Genomic DNA, 27,159 nt, shown 5'->3' on the forward strand with positions numbered 1-27,159 from the left:
ATCTTTTCAGAAAGTTTCTCCAAAGCATTCTCTTTTAGCTGGTGGACACTGGTTCGTTCAGGTGAAGGGGAAGATAATCTTTCTTCAAGTTGGTGGATCTTTTCAGAAAGTTTCTCCAAAGCATTCTCTTTTAGCTGGTGGACACTGGTTCGTTCAGGTGAAGGGGAAGATAATCTTTCTTCAAGTTGGTGGATCTTTTCAGAAAGTTTCTCTAAAGCATTCTCTTTTAGCTGGTGGACACTGGTTCGTTCAGGTGGAGGGGAAGATAAATTCTCTTTAAGTTGGTGGACCTCTTCAGAGAGTTTCTCCACAGCTGAGACACAGGCCTTTAGGGAAGAGGAGAGATTTCCTTCGTACTGCCGGAGTATTTTAGTCACTTCATTCACTGTGGGATTCTCCTCCGTTTTCCAGGCTAGCATTGCCAATGAGCTGGCATATGATGATGGGGCACTCTGTACAAACTTCCGCCACATGGGTAGTGTACACCGGACTGCATCTGGATCTGCGGATGTTTGTGCGTCGTCTAGGTCCTTATAAATTACTTCCCGTACGGCCAATTCCCTCAGGTACTGAATTCCCTTCTCCATGGTGGTCCATTTGCTTGGTAAACATACAAGTTCTTCCTTGAAGAGATACCTTTCCTTCACAGCTGACAGGAGACGCCTCCAGAGGCTGCGAGATTGTGCTCCATCTCCAATTGCTTTGTCAATGCATGCGTCCCTAGCAAGGGATCCCAGCCGCCTGGCTTCCTTGCCCTCCAATTCCACATAATTGGCTCCCGTGTCCCAGCACCGGAGCAGCCAGGTGACAAGCTGCTCGCCTATACAGCGACCAAAATCTTTTCGCACATCTCGTAGCTCACGCTGGTATAGAGTCCGGGTAATTACTGTTGATTTTTCGACATCCTCATCCTCATCTTCAGTCTTCTGCACCTTTGATGGCCGGTGTAGAGTCCGGGTAGTTACTGTTGATTTTCCGACATCCTCATCCTCATCTTCAGTCTCCTGCACCTTTGATGGCTGGTATGGAGTCCGGGTAGTTACTGTTGATTTTTCGCCATCCTCATCCTCATCTTCAGTCTCCTGCACCTTTGATGGCCCAGCCTCGTCTTCACTACGCCCAGACTTAGCAGAAGACTGTCTGCGTTTTAAACGACCTGAGCCTCTATACCATTTTTTCACCTTGTCTACAGGGGCAACTTGCACTGCTACAGCTCGTTTCTCTGACCCAGCCACAGGGTCTGCCACAGGGGTTGGAATACCCTCTGCGGGGTCAACTTGCACTGCTACAGCTCGTTTCTCTGACCCAGACGCAGGGTCTGCCACAGGGGTTGGAATACCCTCTGCAGGGTCAACTTGCACTGCTACAGCTCGTTTCTCTGACCCAGCCACAGGAGTGGGAGCAGCTGCACGAGCTGGGGCAGCTGCAGGAGCTGGAGCGGCTGCAGGGGCTGGAGCTGGAGCGGCTGCAGGAGCTGGAGCTGGAGCGGCTGCAGGAGCTGGAGCTGGAGTGGCTGCAGGAGCTGGAGCTGGAGTGGCTGCAGGAGCTGGAGCTGGAGTGGCTGCAGGGGCTGGAGCGGCTGCAGGAGCCGGAACGGCTGCAGGAGCTGGAGCTGGAGTGTCTGCAGGGGCTGGAGCTGGAGCGGCTGCAGGAGCCGGAACGGCTGCAGGAGCTGGAGCGGCTGCAGGAGCTGGAACTGGAACGGCTGCAGGAGCTGGAGCGGCTGCAGGAGCTGGAGCTGGAGCGGCTGCAGGAGCTGGAGCTGGAGCGGCTGCAGGAGCTGGAGCTGGAGCTAGGTTGCTAGTAGCATCAATTGCAGCTCGATAGGCACAAGCCAGACCCCAGCACGCTACAGTGATTTGTGTCACTTTGGAACTGCCAGAGTCATGACACCTTTTTTTCAAGCATTCTGCCAGCTTTTTAGGATTTTGCAGTTGTTCAGGGGTGAATGTCCAAAACACTGGAGGTGACCACTGCTCTAGAAACCTGCCCATATCCTCCCACACTCCCTGCCACTCGCAACTACCCCGCCTCAAGACAGATCTCCGGATGAGATTCCTAAGTAGTTGTTTAACCCTCCACAAAATCTGAAGCGCATTCAGGAGACATAACAACAAGAGCAGGCTGGTCTGAGTATCCCAAGGATATTCAACATCTCGGAGAACCACCGTAACTAGCTCGGGGGATAAGAGGGTGGTGGTGAAGGAGAAAGGGAGAGTGAACAGGTAGGGAAACATGTCTTCCCCTGTCCCCTTCACAGATTGGCTCCCTAACGAAAACAGGCAATAGGTGTAATTGCTAATAGTTTCCGAGATATGGGTTCCAAAGTATAGAGTCGATGTCAGTGCTGAGTACAAATACCAGGTTAAAGTCATGACCAGATATCTCATCATTTCATAAGCCATTGCTACACCGCACAGTACCATAACAATCTTAAACCAGGGCCCGGAAAGGATAAACAGTGCAACAGGGAGCACATACAGAAAGTAACGCACCATAAAACTCAATTTGGAATACAGGTACAGCAGACTGGAGATTAAGGCAATCAACATCGTGACTAGCAACTATTAAGCAGGTCCAATACTTATACCAATTTTAGTTTAACACACTCTGGTCAGATTTGTCGATATCTCAACCCTTCGGGCCCCACGTTGGGCGCCAAAAAGACTGTTGTGGTTTAACCCGGCTGGCAGCTAAACACCACACAGCCGTTCGCTCACCCTCCCCCCTCCCTCTCTGGGATGGGGGAGAGAAACGGGAAAGTGAAGCCTGTGAGTTGAGATAAAGACAGTTTATTAAGACAGGAAAATAATAATAACAATAATAATAATAATAGTGATAATGGTAATAGTATTAACAATAATAATGTGTAAGAAAACAAGTGATGCACAATGCAATTGCTCACCACCCGCTGACCGATGCCCAGCCTATCCCCGAGCAGCCGGCCCCCCACCCCGGCCAGCCACCCCTATATATTGTTTAGCATGACGTCAGATGGTATGGAATACCCCTTTGGCCAGTTTGGGTCAGCTGTCCTGGGTCTGTCCCCTCCCAGCTCCTGCTGCACCCCCAGCCTGCTCGCTGGCAGGACAGAGCAAGAAGCCGAAAAGTCCTTGGCCTGGTGTAAACACTGCTCTGCAACAATTAAAACATCAGCATGTTATCAGCGCTCTTCTCATCCTAATCCAAAACATAGCACCCTACCAGCTACTATGAGCTACTTAACTCTGTCCTAACTGGAACCAGGACAGTAGCCCTTTCTAGCTTCATCTTTCAGACTGCCCTCTGTACTGTCAGGCAGAGCATGGGCACCTTGCATCTTGTCCATGAATGAGATAACCATCTTATCAGAGGGTACAAGGCTCAGATCTGAGCATTGTCTTGACTGCCTGATGTGGTGTGAAGTATTACCACTTTCAGAATCATGCAGTACAGCATACTCTGGGATTGGAAATCTATTCATTGAACAGGCAGGTAAAGCAAGGCTCAGACCAAGCTACCCAGTGTTTTCAACATGACTTTTTTGCAGAAGAATATTGCATTCCAAAGAAAAGGCTTGTGGTGATTCTCTGCATAGGTTAGTTAGCAAGTTTGGGGACAAGAAAAAGAAGATGAGTTTTCTCTGGCACAATATTTATTGCTTGAATCTTATGGTGCCGAGATCTTGCCTCATGGAAGAGATTGACTGAACATTGCTCAAAGTTGTTTTTGTTTTTTTTTACAGAAAATTAATCAGTGTGAAAGTAGCATATTCCATGTCTCCTTACAGGGCTGTCTGTGGTTATTTACACATATGCAAAGTTAAAGGAAGACTGAAGTGCCTATTTGCCCAGAACAAAAGATACTTCTGCTCTGTCAGCTCTGTCAACAAAGTCAGGAGAGAGCAATTAAGCAGTCAGGGGAAAAAAAAAAAGAAAAAAAAAAGTAATATTTTAGTCTAGAGCTTTGTAAACAAGCTCTTAAATATATAATTCATGTACCTCATTCATCTATTACTGTTCACACTATGCTGACACACTTCTGTAACACTAAACAAATTAGTGCGTTTAGCATTTGTAACAGTTTCCTTCCTCATGCTGTCTCTACCATATCCCCTCAAAAGAGAATTTCTTCCCAAATTCCCTGTCCAAACACTTAGCTTGTTGCCTTTTATTGCCTGTCAGGATATTCCAGAAATTAAAAGAAAAAAAAAATATTTAGACAGAATTTAAACTGACTGAATTATTTAATAAGGAGATGTAAAGTGGAAATGCATAATTTATTTTAAACATGTGTAATGGAGCTTTAAAGATACAGTGCTCTTAAGTCAAAAAGCTTTTGTTCCTTCAGTCTTTTAAGTTAGCAAGCTACATCCATCCCACCTAGTAGCAGAGTTAGAATAAGCCATGTTCTTCTTTGAAGACCCATAATGCCCAGTCTGAGTTTCGTTATCTCTTTCTGGCTTATCTTTTAGTGACAGTAATTAACTAGAAAAGGAACTAGTTGAACAGTTAGCTTGTAACTGAAGGTGCTCAGTACTGCTCTGAGGGTGCATCATCCCTTCACAGTCTTTTGCATGCGACAGGGAGAGATGCAGGCAGGAGAAATGTAATGCTTTTAAGAGACTGATGTCATGATGCAAAGGGGCCATAGAGGAAGCAAAAGAGAAACATATGGCCACTCTCTACAGCCAGGAATAAAACACAACAGCTAGAAGTCACATACCTTCAAAACTATAGCATGGTCAGCACTGAAGAGACTCAATGGGATACTCCACTGGATTTGAAAAGCAGCCCAGATCTTGAATTTACATGCTTTTAAATCATGGGAGATGATTTTTGCATTATGTATCAATAAAGTACATGCCCTTTGCAGTCTAGAAAACGTGAGAAGGAGATGTGACAAATGTCTCTGGATGGTGGAGACTGCGACAGTTGGTGGCAATGTTGTAGAGAAAGATGAGGGTTCATGGAGTAATCAACAAAGTGAATAAGTAATACACCACAAAACAAATTCTTAAATGTTCAATGATTTGTTTTGCTTCAGTTGTCACAAACAGAATAATTATGATCAGCTTTTTGGATTAATTAATATTAATAGGGTGGAGTAGTGTTGTGGTTTAACCCGGCTGGCAGCTAAGTACCATACAGCCGTTCGCTCACCCTCCCCCCTCCCTCTCTGGGATGGAGGAGAGAAACAGGAAAATGAAGCCTGTGGGTTGAGATAGAGACAGTTTATTAAGACAGGAAAATAATAATAATAATAATAATAATAATAATAATAATAATAATAATAATAATGTGTACAAAACAAGTGATGCACAATGCAATTGCTCACCACCCGCTGACCGATGCCCAGCCTATCCCCGAGCAGCCGGCCCCCCACCCCGGCCAGCCACCCCTATATATTGTTTAGCATGACGTCAGATGGTATGGAATACCCCTTTGGCCAGTTTGGGTCAGCTGTCCTGGGTCTGTCCCCTCCCAGCTCCTGCTGCACCCCTAGCCTGCTCGCTGGCAGGACAGAGCGAGAAGCTGAAAAGTCCTTGGCTTAGTGTAAGCACTGCTCTGCAACAATTAAAACATCACCATATTACCAGCACTCCTCTCATCCCAATCCAAAACACAGCACCCTACCAGCTACTAGGAGGAAAATTAACTCTATCCTAGCTGAAACCAGGACAAGTAGGAATATGAGCCAGAAAAGTGAGGAAAATCATTAAAAAATATGGCCATATAAGGTTGCTTGAATTGTTAGAGTTATTAATGTTTACTGTAGAGCTGTAAAAGAGATAGCTGAAATTATTCCTTAAGTATGAATGATTGTCTTCAAGAACTCATGGGAAAAATTAGGGGAAGTCAAATATAATTGATATGTAAGGGAGGGGAAACAGATATTAGAGAACACAGACCTGTCTAAATTCATTATATGAACAGACACTGTAGCAAATGGTTGACTTCTATATGCAAACGACATGGTAACTGGACAGGGCGTTGCTAATCTGAGAGGAAATTCCAAAGAAGTAGAGTTTACACTATCATGAACTACCATTCAATGCTTCCGTAAATTAGATGCTGACAAGAAAATTAGAAATAATCAGGTAGACAGAAGGTATGCCAACAAATTTTCAGTTTTTTAAGTGGACATCAAACTGCAAGTTAGCTAATAATCTGTTGCCTTGGGGGGGAAAAAAAAAAGGAAAATGTTGTTCTGTTCTACTATGATGCAGTTTAACCCCAGATAAATGACAAGCTTGAATCTTCTTGTTTTAGTGGTGTCCTCCAAAATGCCTAAGCTCCAAAGTATTTTTTTTTTTTGACGATGAGCATATTTTGCTTTTTGGGTAAAGGAACAACTAAAAGTGATTATATTAAATTAGACTAGATGGGTCATAAAAATAGTTTAAGCAGACCTTTCTGCTCTCCCACCATGTATTAGAAGTTTGTTTTATTGGCTCTAGCTACATTGGCAGTCTTCTGAGTGGCAACAGATCTGTTCTACCCTCCTGCTCCATGGGAAGTCTAAACCTTTTATTTGTCCTTCCTTGCACCTCTCAGCACTCTCTCTGTGCCTCAAGACCATCCACTCTGCATCCCAGGAAGGTCTTCTCAGATTCAGTTTCTCTCCAAGGGCGCTATCAGTCCCTCCCTCTTTTCCACAGAGTTTCACCAAACCAAGACTTCTGGAAGAAATATTAGGCAATCATGAACAAAAATGAAAGAATTCATTTGATAATGACAAACAACTTATCAAAAGTATTGTGCATATCATAACCTTTTTATTTATTTGTTTATTTTTACTTTGCTGAACACTGGCAATGCATCAGCTGGAGAATACACTCCATCTTTGGCACTGAGCTTTAAGGCAGTTCCAGGCAAACTAGAGAAGGTTAAGAGCACAAGAAAAAGTTAAGAGGTTTAGAAAATGTGATTTAAAGTAATGAAATTATTTCTTTACAGACAAAATAATTTAAAAGGAGGCATTTTAAGGGTTGCCAAACATTTGAAGAATTTATGAGTTCCTCTGCATATTTACACAAGACAGGTTGAGATGCAAAATTAATAAAAAATATTTAGCTTGGAAAAGTCTTAATATTGAAAAGTAAAATACCAAACAATTTACTTACAAATGTTTCAGGGTCACTAATGGACACGTTCTTATTGAAGAGGCAGGATAAATACCTGCCTTCTATGACATAGTTATGTTTAATCCTTCCCTAAAGCTGGCTAAAAGTCAGCTCCATACTTTCTTGATCTCATGAAGAACATGAGAGTACAGCAATAAAAGCAAGAAGTCTCATGTAATCCAAATCCTGGCCTATCTGGACAGCAGTTAGAGATGTTCATCTTTCTTCTGCTGCCTGCACATGAACAGGAGCAGCATTTTCTGTCTGTCAGAAGAAGCTGCTTTCTTCTAGGACACACAGTAAGCACTAATTCTTTTTTGAGGCACAGTTGCCATTCTTACAAATCAAAACTGACAAACTAGTTTAAATTGGCTTTTGCTCTGAACCAAGCAGTAATTCTTAGTGTGGGATAATAATGAGCTTCTCTGGCATCAGAGAAGGACATGGTAGGTGTGTGATTTGCACTTATTCATCCAAGTTTGTCACCGTTTTTTCTCCTGTGCGTTGTCTGTGATAAGTAGATCAAACTATGTGTCAGAGTTACACTTGGACAAGTTTTGCTTAGATAACCACTTCTGTTTTGACTGTTTTATCATTTTTATCTGGCAGTGGCATAGATTATATGTCAGGAAACTTTCACCTCTCTATGCAAAATGTGAAACAGCCCAGAGAAATGAAATACTACTCACTGGCCACATTTGCCCTTAGGAGACTCCTGAGGAGCACAGCAGCAGAGTGGCTGCATTTGTACATTCTCCAAAGCATTAAGAAAAATTCCCCTTTGCTTCAGACATATCCATGTCCATATCCATGATACTTCTGGCACTCCTGGAAGCACCACTTTTTGTACAGACCATGACAGCACCTACTGCCATTTACCTTCCCCCTGACGTGCAACACCATATACTGCAGCACCACCCTTTAGTCCTACTGAAGAGGCACCTCTTGACTGCTTCTTACCTAAAAGCAAGAAACTGTACCTAGATCTATTCCCAAGCCCCAAAGTTCAGGACACTGCTCTGGTAACCACCCTCTTGTTGCTTCATGATGTTTGGCCCAGATGCTGATATGTGACATTGAGACATTTCTCTGTGGAGAAATCCTAAAGATCTTTTGCAGAAACACACTCTTCAAAAGTGGCAGCAAAACAACATCTATCCGATACAGTAAATTTAGGAACTAAGATTTGTCTCTCTCAACTAGAAAATAAAAATTTAGTACTACATTTCACTCACAGCAAGACTGGAACACCTTTGTTTTTTCCAGAACAAAAGATCTTTCTTTCCCACCACAGACACCATGGACAAATAAAATGGTTTCACAGTCAGTCCTTGAAGAATAGCACTTTAAAAAACTGTTCGTTTTAGGTAATCATCCAAAATTATATGTAAATATTATTTGCATGCTCTCGTTTGATCAAGCTGCAGCCCTACATAGACAATGACTGTTGGTGGCATCCCAAAGAGAAGGCACACCTGCGAGACATTCTAAAGAAAGCACCGCACTTTCAGGAATAAATGGGTACTTGACCGTTAAAAATAGCAGTAATTTCTATGATTCATAGAGCAGCTTAGTTAGGACCTCTTCCTCTTCCCATAGTGGAGTGATGAATGGGAAGTGTGATGAGTTCCCAGTTGTGGAGACCAGCCAGCGCTGTCACCAGCCCTGGGGATACATCCCATAGCATTCCTGAGGATGGAGAAGAAGCTGGGAGAGGTCAGAACTGTTTCATGAAGCTCCTCACATGCCCTCTTTCCTGCCATGAGGAGCACTGAGTCCCTTCCACCTGTTGCTTTGGGAACTCCTGCCCAGCAAGTCTGTCCTGGTGGAGGTAGCAGACTTTCTGCCCAGTTCTGCTAGGAAAGCCAGACTGGAGAAATACCCACATGAACGTTGGGTATGTGGTGGTGGGTGTTGCCTGTGGGACTTGAAAGGGACTGGGAGATGACTGAAGGCACAAAGAGGGAGTTAACGATGGGGTTACAAGTGAGAGCAGAGCATGGGGAAACACATGGATTGGGTGGTGGGGCCTATACAGCCTGGGAGGTGTCCTGAAAACATGTAATGGGCATTGTCTCTTAGCTTTAATCTGTGCCTGTGAGGAACGCTGTGACCAGGGGTAATGGTCACCCAGAAGGGAGACAGCAGTAAGAGGTAAGGGAAGCAGAGCAGGAGTGCAGGACCCACAGGGGTGCCACATGGCAGCAGATGCCCACATGCACCTGACCCTGGCAGAAGGGCATGCTGTGCTGTACATTTGCATTGCAGGCAAAGAGATGCCAGGTAAATTTGTGTTGCTTAGCAACACTCGGTCCAAAATTCATCCAGCTGCATCAGAGTAGGGGCAGAGGCAAGCAGAATCTGTTCTGCAGCACATCAGGACCGGGCTGGTCCATCAGAGCAACCACAGCTTGCAGTTGAGGAGGGGCAGGTACCCTCACCCTGGGCTATGCAATCAGGCACTGTCCCAGAATGACCTATTTCTCCTGGCTGGTGCAATGCTGCTGGTGGGGCAGCACAGCTCCCATGTGCCATGGGGCATCTGCAGGGGCTTGCTGCTCAGCAAAACATCGTCACGCTGCTGCAATGCACCAACATCTCCAGGAAGGACTACCCCCACCACTGGGACATCCATGTTGCTTGGAGGGATGCAAAGGAGTGGTGTAAAGATCAGGCAACCTCCAAGTCTGAGCTGCTACCACAGGTGATCCACAAAAGAGCTATTGTAAATGGTCAGGAAATCTTGCCTTGAGGTAGGAATGCTCCTGAAAGGCAGAACAGGTACAGCCTGTCAATATTTCTCATACGTCGCTCCCTCCACAGCTAAGGTCTTTGAGCATAAGTGTAAGATGAAAACTCTTCTTGAGACATTACTTCAGGATTTATGCAGACATGATTTAGAATTTGTCTCTTTACTTGCACCCATGTCAGCATTCATAGGAATAAAATCAATATAATATTTTATGAAGATAACAAGTATTAAACAAAACAAAAACAAACACCACCAACAGCAGAAAATGATAATGTTCCTGTTATTTCTCTTACAGTCTTACAGAAATACTCTCAGTTAAAATATCACACCATTTCTCCCTGAACTATCACTTCTTCATCAAGTTCCTTTCTGTTCGTTGACAGACTTAAGCACATCTCCCACGTGTTGCAGCCTAAAATCTAAATATTTCTACTGCCTCATGTGCTCTTTCCAACTTCAATTGAAACAAGGAACTATTGCAAGATGTGCTTTTTCTTCAATGCTGATTTTGACTGTTTTTCTCTTTGTATCTTAGTACAGCAATACATGAATAGATAGCCAAGAGCAGCAATCAAACCTATGAAACTCACCCAAATCTTCTTCACAGACTTCTAAGCCCTCAGCCTCACAGATGAGCTGCTGCACAATATTACTACCAAATTCTCACACAGTGGGAAAATTTGCTGCAGTACAGAAGACAATCCAATAAAAACTTGAGGGATTGTTCGTGTGCTGGAAGTTAAACATTAGTGAGCATTATCAGGAACAGGTCTTAGACTCTTGGCTTGTTGGAGACAGCACCATGTTATTTTTATTTAGTGGAAGAAAGTTTTAGGGACAGGCAGCAGGAAGAGTGAAATTAATATATTTTAAATGTAGGAGGAACTCAGAGGAGCTATTTAGATGATAATAAAATTATAATAGTCTAAATTGTGGAGCCTTCTTACGCTCTTATCATGACAAAAATAATCCCATGATCTTCAGTGGTATTTTAGACTGAGCATGGTAGGATTCCACCTCAGTAACAATGGCAATAAGAAATATTAAGATAAGATAAATAATGTCCTTACTTTTGCTTACCCCCAGTGCATTCAGACCCCCTGACAGTGATCAGATTACTCATTTGCTCACTATTTTAAGAGATTAATATTCCAGCTTATAATATAGAAAACTGTTAATTCTACTGATTGTATCCAATGATACTTCTCAAGAAATGGGACCTGGTATAAAAATTAGAACTCTTATTGTAGTTAATGAACAATCTTTGATAAGCAGGAAAGCCACAAGTCTATGACATTTCAGTTTAAAATGTGTCTTTAAGAGGAAGCCTTTAACTTGTTACGGGAATTAGAAGTCTATTTCCTATTTTATTGATGCTTTCTGCATATATTATTCATGGTCCAAATTTTGACAACTCTTTTTTTTTTTTTTTTCCCCAAAGATACAGTGTTGGGAATGGAGAAAGCTGAGAAAAAAACATCATCTTTATGAAATTCAGTCCTAGGTACAGACGTCCATGCCAAGTTTTGTTCACAACTTTCAATTTCCCTCAGTTGTCTCATTCAGAATTAGATGAAGCATTTCAAGTAAGGTTTTTGCAGAGTTGTATTGCTTTTGGTCACTTTTTCAGAAAAGTTTCCATACTTTCTCCTCTTTTCCAAATAGGAAAAAAAAAATGTGAATTAAAAAGATGACTTGCATTCTGAAAGAGAGTCCCTTCCCCTGAAAGTATTTGAAATAGTCAGGTTTTTTTCCCCAGTGCAAATGAATAGAGACAAAGAAAGTGTATACATGAGAAAGAATTAATTTGTTTTTTCTAAATAAGAATATAAGTGGTTTGAGATGTGGACTGTTTTTACTTAATATCTTAATGGTAGTTGGTATTCTGGGCCAAGATTTTGAAAAAGTCTCTTGGTCACCGCCATGAAGATAAATGAAAAGGAATTATATGAAAGTTACAATAACATTAAAACATCCTTTTTGTTTCCTCTGTCATTTAAACACAAATCACAGCTCTAAGACCCCTTAAATTCCAGACATCTAGCATCGTTGTGCTCAGGTAAGAAGGGAAATCTGGCAGCATTTCTTGGGAATCTTGTTATAGACCAGCTAGTTTCAATGTCTTCTAAGAAGTCAAGAACTAGAGCTGTCCACTGACCCCTGGTGAAACCAGAGGAGGATGTGAATTTCAGATGCTATGTCACATGGCTCTATCATTTCTTTTAGGGAGTAAAGACATCTATCTTTTTTTGAGAAACAGCAGAGTTCCCACAATGTTACTTATCCCTATTCATTGCTACAGAATATAGAGTATGAAATGATTCTTACCATGAATCACAATTGACGAGTGAAGCAAAGTGTTTTCCTTTTTCTGTAGTCCTGTTTAGGGCTTGTACAACAGATATGCCCATCCTCTGCTTATAACAAAGCAGTTCTCCTAAATCCCCCATAAACACACACATCTTCTTGCTATATACTTTAGTCCGTCTCTTAAAATCTGGAACCTTCCCCTTTTGCAGGAACATGGAAAGTCACTTGCTGAATTATGGGCTGTCCCCATGTGGGCATAGGGTTTTCTAAATCATTTTGGAGAATGAACAGGGGTGTATTTACTTTCATTAATGGAAATGTTCTTTGTAAAGAAATGTGTGATTTTTGTGCCTTCTTTTAGATTCCAAAGCATAACCAAAACTACAAGAGATTTTCCCCCACATACACTAGATAAACAAACCCTGACTTTTATAAAGGTTTTCGGTGGGAACAAAATTGATGCTGACAGTACATACGTGCTGGGTAAAGCTAGATGGAAAGACAGTTGTTTCCCTCTAACAATCATTTAAAAAAAAATACTGAGAAATGAATACTTCAGAGACAGACGGCAAATATTATAAACATATGAAGGTATTATATCTATATACCATCATTCCCTGCTTCTGTTAGAGAGAAAACCAGGTCTTGACATTGATTGACATGTACCTAAGTCATATTTTACTGGAATTTTAGATAATGACTTAAAATTGTCATCTCACCATTTCCATTCACGTACTAATTTCCATTTTCTGGTGTAATTTTTCATTTCATTATCACTCTATGTGTTTTCCCTTTATATAGTGCATTCACTTCATTTCTTCCTTTCATTTTGTTTCCTTTGATACCCTAACAGCTGGGTTTAAGAAAGTGTCGCTTTTATTTTTTTGTCACTGGAGGCAAGGAAATTAGCACCTTGATGGAAGGCGTACTACATGGAGCATATAGGCATTACAGAGCTCTTAAACACATTTCACTTCACTGTGATTACAAAAATTTAAAGCAGGCATCACAATTTTCAGCCACTTTACCTCCCTTTTGCCATTACAGATTGACAGCCACAGAAATGTACATTATGAAAAGCAGCTCAAGCCTCACCCTTGACATTATTGAAGGACAGCAGCAATAATGAAATACCTCATCCTCATATGATTTCAGACCATGCTGCAGAGGACAAATGCACTATTTAACCTACTGTCTTCTTAGTCAGTTCCCCACTGCAACTACAGCTGTTACCTCCTGAAACATAACGGGAGTTACCTCTTACAAGTTGGACCATGAGCAATGTGAGGTGCTGGAGGGGCAAGAAAGAAGCCTGTGACTGATCCTACCTACAGGGAACAGCAGTCTTCACAGGGAGGCACCTGGGAGCTTTTCGAGTAGGATTAACCTGCTAGGATACTCACGGAGAAGACAGCCAGTACTAGCAATGCACCTCCAGCACACAGTATGGAAAAGCAAACTTGCCCTTCTGCCCTTATAGGGCTCCTGGAGAACTTTAGTCACTCACAGCTTATGGGGGATAAACTTTGTGTAGATACTAGCTTTGTAATTTCCATTCTCTATGTTGTACCAAGATAGATTTTTAGGGATGCTAAGCTACTCCTCAAAGCTGCAATGGGATTTTGTCTTTCTGGTCAGGATCCCATGACCCCTGAAAATCTACAGTCCATTTTTTCTGGCCATGTAGAGAAACCTAACAAGTGATGAACAATTATTAATTGGGAACTGATAGGGTCACTAACACTACCTACTTTTAGTGATCTAAGTAGGCGTTTTTGTTCAAAGACTTGTCTCCATGGTTCCCTATGCAGTCAATGAAAAATGCTCCCCCAGAAGAAGATTCAGGGTAGAAACCTGCTTCAGACGTTCTCAATCTCCTTAAATGATCCTCTCTCCATAGACAACAGAAAGAGCCTAAGGAAACTAGCCTCTTAATGCAGTCAGTAAGAAAATATCCTGAAAAATTAGTCTGTTATTTAATATGCATACTCCACAGATGAAGTAGACAGAAAACAGCACGCCTGGTAGCTCTAAGTGGATAAATAGAACAATACTGGGAAAATAAAGGATATGTTACTTTATGAGGAACCTGTATCAAGAGTTAAAATGCATATATGGACAACTACATCAATGAGTTCTGCATGACAGGTAAGTCTAAATCAGGCCTTCTGAAGATACAGTCCCACTTCTGCAAAAGTCATCCCTTGAAATGTCATACAAGGTACATGCTTAAAATGAAGGATGTCTTCAACAGTACCCAGCTGAACTGGGATCTTCCTCTGTCTTCCACGAGTTCATCCAGGTGCAATTTATGCCTGGTACTGCTCACTCTGTTACTCACGTGTGTCCTTTTTACTAGGTACAGAGATGAGCAGTCTAGTTGTGTGCAGAGAGCTGTATTAGCAACAGGAAGTGTTTGGGCATGCAGTGGTGAAGGGAAGGTCTTTAAAAACAGCATGAAAGGGTTGCGTGGAGAATGGCAGCATTAAAAAAAAAAAAAAGAAGGAACTTCTTAAGGTTACCTAAACACTGAAGAGGCTTGGAAGCACCAAGAGAAGACATTTAGAAACTGGCAGTTACTTGATACTTTGGGCTGCTGAAACTGGTATATCAGTAGGTCGTTTCTTCTCCATTTCTAGTACAGTTTGAATCTCTACTCATATGTGAATTTCTCATGTCTTACTTTCTACAACAGTACAATAAAAACACACCAAACAACCAAAAAAAACACAAACCACCACCAATCAAAAAAAAACCAACACTATTTCAGTCTTTAGGCCTCTTGACCAAAGGCAGAAAGGCCATCTCCTTTTCAACTTTTGCTATGTTTTTGTGACATCAGAGGATTCTGTCAGCAATTTAGAATCATTTTGGCATATTACAAGGGCACGTACTGTACTTCATTAAGAGGGACACTGTGAAATTATGAAACATTTCAGAGAAAACTGCAGGATATTTAGAGTCATTTCTTCCTGAAAATATGCAAAGCCCTTTGGAGAAAATGTAAGCAGATGGTGTGCGAAGCATTCATTGTTTTCTTATGTGGTGATAAACAAATACAGTAAATTAAGAATCACAACTAATCTTATCCCAAAGTATACACCAAAACAAAAGACCCTCAAAACCCACAGTGCTTTTTAGATCCTCAGCTCTTTCTGTCATCCTTTTTTATTCTTAGATCATCCTGCTGGGAACCCTATTGGCTTCATTACATCTTATGGTTTTGTACAGCTTTTTGAATTATCACCGCTATGTGCCTCAGTTTACCTGACTATAGAATACATGTTTGAAAGGCACATCTGAAGTCGTTTGGATCAGAGGTCATGTTTGTAATAATAACACCAGTTAACCTCAATGACCATCCTACATCCCGATACACATAAAGAGCTACCATTGTTTATCACTTTTTTATTAACTGGGCTGTTTTCTGTCTAGTGTAGGGGAACAGCATCTTGCTAAATTTGAGGATGATAGCATGACAACTTTCTATCTGGATATTACTAGACACAGCTATTATGTCTACTAACGTAGTCAGAGCATGAATAAGAAAATCATCCTTTAAGGAAAAAAAAAATGAAAGCACATTTGAAAACGTTTTGTGTAATGTATATTATTATTCCTCTAATAAAGTTTTTGTTTTTCTTTTCGTTTTTGCTTGGTTTTGTTCTTGTTTTTCCACAGCAGCAAAAATGGTACTGAAGTCTAATAAAAATGTGCTAAAACTAAAAAAGCTCATGGTGTTAAATTTTCCCCTGGATGACTGCGATGCAACTTTGATGCAATCACACTAACTTCAATAACAAACTGATTTTATGAGTTAATCTCTATTTACACCACTGTAACTGGCAGGACAGTTTAGTCTGCAACACAGCAAAGCACAGAGCAGTTGAGTGGGAATATCCTACCCCGTGGAAATGGCACAAACAATGAGCTGAGCTCTGTTGAAGGAAAGAAGCAAGAAGGAAGCCTGTCTGGTGATGAAGGCCCTGAAGTATGATTCAGGAGATGGGTTTTGCCTCTTGCTTCCTTCAGAAATATATTTTCTCTCTCTGCTTCTCCATCTGTGTTGCAAATCTAGTGGTTCCTATTTCTTGTTCTATTTATCTCTGGGTGTACATTTTGAGACTCAGTCTTTTTTCAACAGTGACTAATACGAGAAGCAAAGGCACATAGCTCTTGTAGTGTAATGGGGCAGCCTAAAGAGAGAATGGATGCAACCTCTCTGCTGAATGGAAAAATTAGGGACTGCTGCAGTACACAGCACAATGCAGATTTAAACTGACCTGAGCTATTCAGCATCACGTGTACACAAATAGTAAGGCAAGAGAGGAGAAGGTTAAAGGAGAAATAGAAACAAAGAGTATTCTGAGCAGAAGTGAAAGTAAACAAATCAGGTATTGAAATGCAAGTATAGCAGAACGGAGGTGTTCGGCTGCTCAAGTGAGGACCCTGCACAGAGCTGTTACCTTCCTATGAATGTTCATACCAAGCAAGTGACAAGGAACAATGTATGATGTAAGGAATGCTAAGAAGTACATTTAATTCTCTCTTGAAGGAAAGAGGGCTACAGTGTTCAGGAGTTAAACAAGCAAACATGCAAACAGAAAAAACAGCAAGACACTAAAGTTAACCCAATTTACCCTGCAAATATCATAATTCACAAACCTACCAAGTCACCAAGGCTAAAAAACACACCTAGAAATCATCTTGTCCAACCACCCACACAGAGGATGATCAGGGCAGCCCAAAGCCATGTCTAGTCAAGTTTTGAATTTCTCCAAGGATGGAGAATTTACAAGGTCTCTGGGCAGCCTGTTCAATCAACCTCACAGTAAAACAGTATTTTCTTCTGTTTAAATGGATTTTCCTGTGTTTCAGCTTGTGCCTCTTGGCCTTAAATATGAGTTAAGTAAATAATTAAGTAAATAATTGAATGAGGCGTGAGAGTTCTGCATTTTTTGGAAAATGAAGCGAGTGGTATGTATCTGAATTGCTTAATGTATGTGGATATTGAAAAGCTGGATTCTGTTAGCCCAGAATGCAGGCTAACATTAATTGGTTTTCTTAATTTTCTTTTTCTTGTACATTTCCAACACTCTAACTCCCATATGAGTTGGTAAGCTATTATGTAGAGGCTGCCTATTAGATATAAAGCTTTACAAGCTCATTGTTGATAATGTCAATGTCATGAAGAAAATTCAGGTCAGTTACAATATGTGGTACAAAGCTATCTAAAATTGTAAGTGTGGGCGTTTCAAGCGTGGGTCTTATCTCATTTGAAATTGAAATATGTTTGCAGTGCTTGAATGTGGGAAGATTAATTAACACCTCTGTTTCAAAATAAGAAGGAGTAGAAACCCCTCACAAGTAAAAGGGGAAGTGACACTGTCAACGGCTAGGAAGAGAGGGTTTTTCAGCTGGAAAATAGTGCAAAAAAGAAACAAATGCATCCATTTCTCTAAACTGAAGGCAAGGAAAATGGTATTTGATACTGACTGAGTTTTCCAAAACAATCCCATGACCACATTTTTCTTAATTGCCAAGTAGCAGCAAGCTAAGATATTGAGTTCGTTCTCAGGAGGCTACTGACTTAATAATATTTCAAGCTTTCTGCTTTCCCAGATTCCAGCTCTCATTTCCTCCAAGCAGGTAAAATGAATGAAGGCGCCAGTTAGAAGGCAAACAAACAAACAAACAAGTCCCCATGCATATTATGGCACATTTCACTCATGCATTTCAGTGAAAGGCTGGGATGCATTAAACACTCCTAGATGTCATTTGAAAGTAGCTCTCTGCTTTATTTCAGGAAATAGAAGCTTCCATTTCCCTATTTCATCTTTTTCCTATGATCCTCTACTGGTTGGGAACAGTTCCCTTTGATATCTCGTATAGGATCACTTACAGATTCTTCTTTTATTCTTTATAAAAGCAGTCTCAAGAAACTGATGGTTGGTATCACCTTCATTTACTATCAAAGGCTCTTAATATAATTTACTAAAATGACATTGAAAAGCAGACTTCTGTTAGTGGGATGGCTTTGTTAATGGGATCGGGAGATGGCAAGGTAGGTACCTATAACATGTCTTACAGTAACAAGATGAAAGAGACATATTCAAGCTCTCAAAACCCCTGCTATGCCACAGGTGATTCTCTGTTTTACTTTAGGTAGTTCAATGGCACTGAAGCATTGTATTTAGATGAATGTCTGCACTAGTTAACCCAGACTGACAAGATAAAATATCCCAAACTGTAATTTATCAAAGGAAGTGAGTGGCCTATGTAGAATGTAATTAGAAGTGTGGCTGCGCAAGAAGGAAAGAAACTCTTGTTACAAGAATCTTTCACTCAGGAACATCTACATAACACACTTCCTCATTTCATTTTCCCTTTTAGCTGCATTCCTACATTCTCTTTTCTATGAAGCTGCAGGAAAAGTGCCCAGAAATGCCCATATCTGCATGACCATCTTAACCACAAGAAAGTCTGCTATTGAAAAAGAGCTGTTTTTCTCTTACAGCCAAATTTATTTTTTAAAGAAAATTCACACACACCTTAATGATATTTGCTACATAAGGGAGTTAATTCTGAATTTTGAATAGCAGAGTCTCAAATTATTGAACAGCAGATATTTTGTATTTCACTTTATCTGTTGAAAAGAAAAGCTAGTGAAATGTTATCTTGTGTGTGTACTGTGCACAGAGCTTCCCTGAATTCACTGCCATGTTTATTTTAGAGCTAAGCCCTACAGGAGCAATTTAGCTTAGTCAAAGTCAAGCTGCCTTCTATCAGCATTTCACATCTTCAACAACCATAATCATTCCTGAAACTGAACATGTGTTGTGGTATCTTGATATAGCGGATGTTGAACAAAGTAAAGCCAGCTTGATTCCCTTAAACTCGGATTAATCTGCAAAGCACAAAGTAATAAAAGCATTATTTTGACTATCAAACCTAGCAGATATGACAGCAGTTGTCAGGAGAAAGCATGTGTCAAGCACAGACATAAGCTTGCCTCAGCAACAAGCTGTAACACTTCATAACAACTCTGCATTCTTCACAGGAGAGCCTTTCTTCAAGAGTGCTTCAGGAAGAGGGAGGGGTGGGAGAAATAAAAAGCTAAAGGCCCTGAATCTTTTAGGGAAAAGAAATATTGAAATGGCTGCTTAGGAAGCCTAATCATCGACAGAGGCCCTGAGATGAGCTTCCTGAGTGCAAGTTGCAAGCCTTCCATGAGGGCCTGTCCTGTAGAAGTCATAAGCACTGCAAGTTAGTTATCTGCAGGACAAAATTGTTAAGTGTACCCCTGAAGCTGTCTCTAAGATTTGGCTGGAAGGCAGCATGTGCCTGAAAACAGGTATCTAGCAGAGTCTGCAGAATAGCCAAATCGAGTTCCTCAGTTGCTTGTGGGCTCATGCCAATACTACAAATACTTTAGTTTCACAGGTTTGGGGCTAGGAAGACCTATCAGAGTAGCAACCCTAATTTCTAAGGTCGTATGTATGTTTGAGGTGAGATTTGAGATTAGAATGGCAGTATTTTTCAGAGCATGGAGTGCTGTATAACCACCACATGAGAATATTACATTTCACACAGGCACAGTCTTATTCAGGAATGTATCAGTGCCAAAATGTTCTTAGTCAAGATGCACTAAAAAACCAAAACACAACAAAAGCAACCAACCAACAAAAACAAAACACAACAACAACAAAAACAAGAAAGGGGAAAGAGAAAAAAAGGAATAATAGATGTTATGCAAGACAGTAAATCATGTCTTACTTTTTTTCATCTGATCCTTTTTATTCTACAGAAGTCTAAATAAATTCTTAAGGAGGGAATCTTGCAAGATTCTGAGCAACAGAATAAGAAGACTAATCAGACTCATTTTTGGAGGACTATGATCATGAGCTGTGATTGTAGGATAGGTTTCTTACTTGCGTGGGCTCTTAAAATTTTACAAGGCATTTTGGTTTCTGTTTTTTGGCAGGAGAAAGGCAATTTTGTGCATGTGACAAAGAGGAGGAGATTTTCTGCAAATACATATATATGTATATACTATATGCTATATAGTAGCTGTAGTAGCATAGAAACATAAACCTTGCAATATGTACTCTTAAACCATTTAAAAGTTTTCCCAATAAATTTCACTAGTTCTAAAGAAGTAACTATCTCCTTTTGAAAAAAAAATGGGGGGGGGGGGAGGGGTGTTATAAAGACTCTAAAATCTGATAGCTGACTTTATAGACAATAACAAAATCAATAGCAGTATGATGGTTGAATTTATGAATGCAAATGGAGACATTTTCTTAAACATTTGTTTCATACCGCATAGAATGAATGTAAAGAATCTTACAGTTTATCTCAGAAAGCATCATTTATCTCCTCCATTGGGCTAGAGTACTGCAGCACTACCCCAGATAGGGACTCACAGTATTCATTCATTCAAATGGAGCTTTTTGTACTGCTGAAATTTCTTTTGTCTATGAGGAAGAGAAAGGAGCATTTCCACTGCCAAGCTTATCTGGCTTTTCTGCTGGGTAGTTTTATCTCCTGATAAGAGACCTATAAATTTTGAAATATCAGCAGTTGCCATCAGAGACTAGAATTATTTAGAGTGGAGAAAGATGTGAAGTGGGTCAAAAAACAAGAAATGCACTGCAATCACCTTCATAAACAAATAGCAGTTGGTACACTTCCTCACCCATATTTTTTCTCTCAGTCAATGCTATCCCGCTCCCCCCCCCCCCCCCCTTTATTTTTTTTGCTTATCTCTCTTAGTGGAGGTAAGTTTGCAACTGCATTAGAGATTAGAGAGGTGAAAAAGTATCCTTCTAATCAGGTTTTTATTGTAAGTTAATGAATTGTTTACCTGCTGCTGGATAGAGGACAAAAAGGACAAAGCATTTTTTAACTGATGGCAGGCATAAAATAATAACACCGTTCTCCACTCAACCTTTCCCAGAGAAAACATACTGCATGAGGAGAAGGCACATACTAGCAGAGTTTGTTAATAAAGTAATAGATATATTAAATTGGGTGGTTATAAAGGAAGAGACTTAATATTTACATTTTCAGTAGTTCTTTTACAAAAAGGACAGAAAATGTTGGGGGAAAAAATGTGTGGATGTGAAAGAAAAAAATATTATTGTAGAGACAAAGGACATAATCAATCATAGATGAGAGAAATGATGTAAGCTATGGAAGGTTTTCTCAATTTCCAATGTTTCTGGGACTGTCTCATACTTAGAACTGTAATCAAAAATGGAAGTATCACATTGCTTATTGATAAATTGCAATCCAACTGAGAGTCACCTTTTTTCTCTCCAGATAAAAACGAAGGTTTGTGGTATAACAGATACAGTGTCAGAACTTTAATTGTTGCTTTAAATTAGCAGCTTTTTTTTTTTTTTTTTTTTAATGCCAGTGGCTTTGCAAGCACATTCAGAATATTCACTACAAGACAGTCCACAAGCCACTGGCTACAGAGCATCATTGGAGGTAACAGGTAACAACAGACCTCAAAAATGCACAGCAAAAACTTGATTTTTTGCAGATTTTATCACATGGATTAAGGAACCTGGCACTGTGAAACAATATTATACTTGTACCAGCATCACACATTGCAAGGCTTTGCTCAAATGCAGCCCCATCCACTTGGAGGTGAGTCACACGGTGGCTGTTTGCAACTCTAACCCAACAGCTGCTATTTCTGAAAACGCTCCTAGAGGGATGTCTTTTGAAGGTTCAGAAAACAGGGCAGAATGAAACTCTGACCAGAGAAACAATCCACTGCCAAATAACACAGTGCCTGAAGCAGTTCTAATAAAACTTTCAGATGTTACTTGCATTGTTGCAAACTCCCGTAAACATAAAGCCTGACCTATTTTTTGTTTGTTTCAAAACTTGTTCACTTTGACATTTTGTTGTTGTTGTCATTGCTGCCTCTCTAGTTCCTTCCCTGCTCTGGTACTGGTTATTGTGGGGTCTTTGTGCTGCACTTTCACATCCACCTTTCTGCTGATGGAGAGGGGTCTGGCAGAAGCTGCAAGGCGCCCCACGTAGCCAGGAGTCACAGTGCTCCTGCCTGCTGGAGACAGCATGGTATATGGATTAACACAGGCTCTCCTGCAGCCAGGGGCAACCACCTTGTACATCACAAAAACAGTGTGAAGGAATTCGCTGCATTCCTGCTCCCACGCTTGGCTTGAGCACCATGAAAGTGGAAGGCTGCTCCTTGCCTTAGCCCAGTCAAAGCACACAGCACACGCAGCTGCAAGAGCCTGTGTGTGTGTGTGCTGTCACCTGTGATGCTGTTACAGCTACACAAGATGTTTAAACAAGACATGGCAGCATTCAGAGAATAGACTGGTGATGGGAAAGCTGCTTGCTGACAACATCTCACCGATCTATTTCACAGCCCCTGCACAGCTTTTCTTTTTCCTCTTCCTCTTGCCCAAGGTGGGTACCTATCTTCACTGTTCCTTGGTCTTTTCTACACTGCCGCTGGGCAGTAGTAAGACATGCTACCACACTTGAGATTTTGTTCAGAACATAGTTATATATATCTGTAACTTTACAAAAATGTTCTAAGTCATTATTTCCTTATGAGCTCCTGTTCCACTCAATCAACTGAAAGAGGCAAGTATTGCTCAGACAGCTGACCATCAGGAAACGGAAGATGGAGGAAAAGGGGCTTTGAAGAAAACACATTTTACTCTTCCTTGTATTAGTGGTTAGAAAGCAGTACTTATCAGCTCCATAAATAAAGACTTCCTAAAATATTACTGGTGGGAAAAGGTCTCAGTTGATGACTTTGAGGGAAGTGGCAGGAAATTTAACTTTTCAGTATTCTTTCTGCTATTTTGGCTTACTGTACCACACACTCTTGAATGACAATGAATCATATTTACTGTTCCTCACTGTTGGTAGAAGATCTTTGGTACTGATGTGCATTAAAGTGACATTTTAGTCTGACCAGGATTAGGAGGAAAGGGCTGCTTTGTGGACAAAACCTGAGAAGGGAACTGGGCATTCTTTCCATTTCCCTTGTCATTGTGACACAAGGTAGTATCAATGCTATTTTCTTGCAGAAGATACTGGCATGGTGGGCAGGTTTCCTCTCTGCTGACCAGGTCACTGTTACTGCTCCTGACTCCAGGCCATCCTTTGCTTCTCCCAGGAGGGGAGCTTGGATTGGTGGAGGGAACCCCATACTAGGAAGGAGATGTGGATATGTAAAGTAGGCACTTTCCCTTTGCCAGCCACTCTGCTTCATACACACATACCTGCATGGTCACTCAGGGAAGCCCAGATTTGTCAGAAGCCTAGCCTGGAGAGGGAAATGTTCGCTCTCCTCTCTTTTCATCCATCTTCAGAATTCTGTTCCCTACAGTACACTGACCCTTGCAGAGTGGAGAAAAGGGAGGTCAGCATTTCCACCTCTCTGGGAAGCCATGCTCTGAACCCTTGGGGCTCCCACGGAAGGTGACATTATCTGAGATAGCTCTCTACTTACCGCAGAACATGTTCATAGGCACTGCACTCCCCTCACTGGCCCTCCTCAGATCACGATAGTGCCAGTAATTCACAACAGAAAAACAGAAAGGGATCAGGCCCACTGTATCTGCATCACCATGGTAATGTCTGTACTAGTAGAAATGAGGAAAAGTTAAAGTACAGAAATACACAAAGGACAAAAAAATCCTTCTCAAATATGTCTTTACAGCCTCTGTGCTGATAAATTTTCCTGCCAGAAAAAGGAGCAGAGTCTCCATAAAACCCACTCGGGTACGTTGCTTACCTGTGGGAAGCTAAAACATTCAAATGCAGCTGTCTTCTGCATGTGATTTGAAACCCAAAACATCCATTTGTATATCTGAAAACCTCCACCTGAATATATCTCTGACTCAAGCATGAGTCAGTACATGGTTTCATGTCCAGGGATCTGTCAAAATGCGTTCTGCCTTTCATTAAGTATTATCTTATTACCATGGAGAATAATGTAATAGACTAATTTTATACACAGGAGAAAATAGCAGATATTCACCTGCCATAACCAAACATAGGTAAAATAATAAAAAAGTTATCTAACAGGAGGAGAGGACCATCCAACTTTGACTAGAACAAGAAGTTCTCCTTCACGCTCAGCTATTTGAGAAGCAAAGAAACTCGAGGTTCAGAAAATCCCTCCTTTCCTACTGCTATATAATGTGCTCACCCCTGTTCGACTGCAACTACAGTGCTTGTCCACACGTGAAACAAAGTACTTTGAACCTCATCTTGTTGGGAGCTCACCACACACTTGAAAAACAACAGCAAAAATGTGCAAAAAAAAAGTGTGCTATGTGCATGAGCCCCAGGTCAATTACCAACAGTCCTGAGAAACCGTGTAATTAACTGTAAAAACAAATCCTGACATTGGATGATTCAACAAACCAGACATATTCAAGTAAAATTTTTAAGGCATAATAGTTGTGGGCTGCACACCCTGAATGATTTGCACAAGAATTTCTGCAAAACAAAATTAACATCGTGAACTAAAATGCAGCACAGTGAGATACACAGAATATCAATACAGGCAGATATAGAAGGATACGCCTAGCAGACATTTGCTCAGCCATCCAGATTACTAAATTGTGTGTTAAAAGTGTGTTTTGGAAATTTGTCTATCTCCCTGCACCACATGAAGGAAGAGCTTTAATGTACAAGGGTGGGCTTTGGATACCTGCAGGAACATCAGAGGGCAGAGTTGAGTCTGAGCTTTGCAGTTTACCAGATCACCTGTTGCTGTCACTCCTCGGCTTAAAAAGGGCTGGTCAACACAGCCCTGGGAATTCAAACGTTCACTTTCCATTGAAATTCCTGGGATATACTGTTTTGAAAATCTCATTCTGAGAGGTGAAATAATAACCAGCATTAATCATTTTGCCTAATCTGAAGCCTGGGTGATGAAGAAGACTTCTACTCTGTAATGCTGACCCCATATACACAAACACGGAACATTTAGAAAAGCAAAACTTCCAAGGTACCAGATTGCAAATGCTGCTGTAACACGTGTTGTTCCTGGGACTGAAATCAAGCTTCAAAGACAGGAAAGAAGCTCTAAACTTGTTAAATAGTATGTCAGGTTGATTTCTTTTACAACTCATACAGGATTATACCACACAGAACATCTCCAGCTACTTTATCTAGCCTAAACATGATGAACTGCAGTGATTCAGTTTCTCTCTCCCTCCCCAGAAACTCTTTTATGTTTTAATTGACCAGTTAAACATTTTGTCTGATTTTCATCCTCTGTTCTTCTTTCACTGAATTTTATCCCATTATTTCTTGTTATTTCTCCCTAAACTACTCTAAACAATTCTTTCACCTATTTTAGCATGCAGAAAAGGAATTTTGCTGTTCAAACATTAAACATTTTGTTTAAATATTAAACAGTAATTTTTTTCTCTTGACTGTTAAGCCAGTTACAAAGCAGGATTTAAATTGGCTTACAAATCTCTGACACTGAGCTCCTGCACAACTGGTGTCAGAAATCATACCAATTTACCCTCAGCAACAAGCTAACTGTGCCATCACTTTCATGTAGGGATTTTTTTTATTGTTAAGGCAAGAGTATGACACACTCAAATACAAAATGGTTTTGCAGTGCTGCATTTTCATTTTCAGTAGCTTTATTCATTTTATTTTTTTTTAAACAAGACAGCATTATATACATCTTTCTAATCATAATCAGTCACCTGGTGATTATTTTACAGAAATGAGATTGTGAAATGCTATAATAAGAATATGAGGGTTTTATTAAAATTTTTAATGTAGACTGTGAGAATACCCACCGAGAAAACTTCCTCATCCTATGTCTTTTAAAACTACTTGTAAACACTTAAATATAGGCTAAAGAAAAAGTCTTTCTTAACTATTTCATATTGCAGAAGAAATGTTTCATTTGAAACATTTAAAACAAAGGTCACCAAAGTGACTCTCAAAGTCCTTTGAGCTCCTCATTTTGATTGCTACATCTATACCTCAAAAAGAAGGGGCATCAATATACATGGTCGAAGTCTTTCCACTCTTACTGTCTTCTAAGAAGTTGTAGTCAAAGGGTCACAGTCTCCTCACAAGACTTCTGCTTCTAATCTGAGGGAAAAATACCACCATCTCAGATTGTCTCATATAGATTAGGATAATCTGATATGTTAACCTTGCAAAAACTAAATCTGAACTCATAACATGGCTTCTGGAACGCTTTGATTTTGCTCTGGTTTGGCCCAGTGGAAACACTTTGATTCAAAATGTCAGTACAATAGACCTCAGGTTAGCTGGCTTGCTGCTCGCAGAACAAGAGAGCTTATGAATATTTTTCACATACTTGGGCAATCTTACCTAATTGTACTTAAACTCTGGGATTTTTCAACTTGAAAAAAAGTTTGAAAAACTTTGAAAGTTTGAAACTGATTTTGATTTACATGTAATCTAAACTTGATAATGAATGTATGAATTCAACATCAAAGATAAGTATTCTTACCTTAGTTGTATGGATAGAAAATTTCAATACTCTTCAAAATCAGTCAATGTAATTTCTGTAATAATACTGAAATATACTGAAATACATATAATTATGCAGCAATACAAATAACTGCATAATTATCTCCTATTCTGTTAATTATTTCAAAAGTTCTGTAGCATTAGTTTGAGTTGGAAATAGTAGCTATAGGAACTATGCTGCCAATGCCAGGTGTTATGGTTCACTAACTGGACACCTAAACATTACCATAATTAAAATAAGAGTAATAATATAAATAAGCACATAAACAAACGATACCTTAACTTGTTTTTGAGTTTTGTAATCTCATTCAGATGAATCATCAAATCAGTGCAAAACTTTTGATTTGAAGCCTGGATATATCAAGAGATGGTAAAAATTGTGCTTTCTGTTGGTAATTACAGTCCAGCCAAGATCTGCAATGAAAGAAAGCTTTAAATAGATGGCAGGGTT

This window comes from Anser anser, assembly GCF_964211835.1.
Source record: "Anser anser genome assembly, chromosome: Z".
Classification (NCBI taxonomy): Eukaryota; Metazoa; Chordata; class Aves; order Anseriformes; family Anatidae; genus Anser; species Anser anser.